Source organism: Tinamus guttatus, unplaced genomic scaffold (genome assembly GCF_059628265.1).
Source record: "Tinamus guttatus ecotype Peru unplaced genomic scaffold, ASM5962826v1 Tinamus_guttatus_pri_ptg000048l, whole genome shotgun sequence".
NCBI classification, from domain to species: Eukaryota; Metazoa; Chordata; class Aves; order Tinamiformes; family Tinamidae; genus Tinamus; species Tinamus guttatus.
In genome coordinates, this window is record NW_028288582.1 from 12,806,870 (window position 1) to 12,809,842 (window position 2,973).

The following is a 2,973-nucleotide window of genomic DNA, read 5'->3' on the forward strand; positions in this document are numbered from 1 at the left end:
CTTGAACTCAATTATTGCGCGGTGCTGCTGTCATTTATGTGAATTTTTTAAATGTTAAAACTTAGGAGTTTGAAACTCATCTGCTTTATGACACTGGCTTGCTTTCCTGCACTTGGGCTCCTTGTGCCATCCAAATATTTTTTAACAAGCAAAAGTAGTGTGTCATATATATATATTTCAGTTTAAATGTACTTTTACATGTTATTTTGCAGGCTTTGCAGTGTGAAATTAGTTATTGCTCATTTGATAAGCCATTGCTATCTTATATTAAGCAAACAATTGTTCAGAATGTTCACAGCTACTCATAAATCATTAAAAACACTACAACAGGGGATATGAATATATGCACTCTCCACCTACACATAACAATCAGTTCATCAAATAAGTCTAATACTTATTACATTTCAACAAGCCCAGGCTTGGTATACTTGCAAATGGATAAATTTCTTGTGTCCAAATTTGCATCCTGAAAGTATGAGCTATTTTATTATAAAACTTTTTTAACCTGCACTATATGAATTCAAATATTGAAAGGATGCTTTAGTATTTAACCTGCAAATTTCAGCTCTTCCCTATTTCCAGATTTTCAAAATAAAATACATGTAAGTTTTCTAATATACTTAGCAAAACTTTTTTTTTTTCCTGTGTGCGTCAGGAAAAACGTTTCTTCCCAGGGCAGTCACTCAACTGTATAAATTCAGGAGAGGAAACTTATAAAGTGGGCAAGAAAAGGGTGTAATATTTGAATGCTACAGTGCAAGAACAAAGGAGAACCTTGATAGTGTCTTTTAAATGTACAAGCACTGATGAAGCTTCTACCTTTTACTACATTAAATTCACTCTATTCACAACAACACAGATTTAGGGTTTCCTAATGGGATTTTTTTCCCCCTCTTACCTAATAAGGTATTTCAGAAATCAATACCAGCTACAGATAAATTGTGTGTGTATATATATCTGGATTATATATATATATATTTTCCTATCATTAAACTGCTTTAAATATAAAATTATTGGCACTAAACTTTTTTTTTCCTAAATTTTGTGCATGTAAATGATATAACACTAAAGAAACAAGTAAGAAAGTTGAAAATATTTGCCATTGCTTTGAATGGGTAATAGCAGTGCTGGTTAGTATTTTGAAAAGGCTGTCCAAAAAGATGTGAATAAGCAATAATATATATGGTTGTATTTGATAAACTTTTCTTAATAAGAATGACTGTAGCTTCCAGTATTTTCCCTTGACCTGAATATTTGGATATGGACTTGGCCATCACTGATACTGAAACATCACTTGATATTTCAAGATTTATGTGAAAACATCCTTGTCAGTTGAAGATGTTGGTGATGGTTGTATTTACACTGCATCTTCCAAAATTGTTTGCATTACAGTTTTAAAATAGTCTAATATGTTTTTTGTTTTGCTACTAGGACATATTTTCTTGTATGGCATAATGTATCAGCAGCTCAGTTAACCCACAAACCATAGTGGGTGATTTCTGTGTGCACAGTTATCAACAGCAGGTGAAGTCAATCTGCTAAAAAGTTGCAAAGTTAAACCATCAGTTTCTAGTTTTGCAAGAAAAAATAACTTAAAAAAACCCTCCCTGCTACTGTCTTAGCTTCTTGCTTTACTTCACCATTATAATATGAAGTAGAGGAGATATTTTTATCATCTTCAAATATTTTGAAAAGTCTTTAGGATAACCCTGAATTTAATAATTTAAGAGTTTCTCCAAAAAAAAAGGAGAAGAAAAGTTAAACAATATTGGAACAGATGATACGCCCTTCATTTCATACAGACACCGAACTTCATATTAAACTGAGCCTTTGTACAAAGTCTTTCAACCATCTTAATTGCAGGAAGTACTGGATAGTAGCCTGGGTGCCTCTTGTCATTGCTGTTAATAAGAGGGAATTAATCGGAAGTTAAAATGATGTTTTAAATTAAAATTGCCGAAACCGATGGGGATGCACATTTGTCCCCCGGAGCGCATCGCTACGTGTTTTCCCCATTCCGGTGCGTTGTGCACCGGCTGGCGAGGGCGCTGCGCCGGCAGCAGCGGGCGGGTGCCGCGGTTTCGGCCGTGGCTGCTGCTCCTGCCCGGCCTCCCGCGGGAGCTCGCGCTGCCATCGCGGGCGGCTCCCTGCGCGCTGAGGCCAGGGCCGCCTGAGTCACGGGCCCCTGTGCGCCGCGTTCCCGCTCGCGGCGACGCGCCCGGTCTGTCCGCGTGCCGGGCGGGCGGCAGAGCCGGCCGGGCAGGCTGGGCCCCCGGCCTCCCCCTGCGGCGTTCCGGGGCCAAGGAGCGCTTGTTGGGGAAGGCGTAGGGCTCCCGCGGCGCTGGCACCACGGCTGCTCATGGGGCACAACCCAATGAAGAGGCTCCCAGCTGGACAAGTACCTCAGCCACCCTGGCCGGGTTTGGTGTCCCCAAAGGGGGGCTGCATGAGGAGCCGGCAGAGGTGCGGGGGCTGTGTGTGGAGACACAGCACATCCGGGGGGGATTAAATTGAAAATAAATAAATAAAGTGTAAGTTTGGGTGCTGTTCCACAAGAGAAAACTCTGTTGTTGCCCCGAGGTTTCGCTCCCCCGGTCTTTTGAGTACTTTATTTCGCAGCCTGCAGGCGAACGGCACCAAACCCTACAGAGCCAAGGGCACAGGCCGGCTCCTCGCAGCGGATGGGTAGGTAAACCGCGCTGCTCCGGGGCGCCCACGCGCGAACCCGCCCGCAGCCCCCGACGGCGCCGTGCGCCGGCCCCACGCCGGCGGCCCCGCCCGCGCGCCGCTCTCCCGGCATCCTCCGGCGCCGCGTACGCGTCTGCGCCGCCGCGGGGGCGCTCTGGACGGCGCGGGCGGTGTCGCTGGTGCGCGGGGCGGTGTCATGGCGGCCGTCGAGGTGGCAGCGGCCGGCGGCGGCGCGCGGGGCCGCTGAGCGGGGGACGCGCGTGGGGGCGGCGCCGCGGCCGCTCC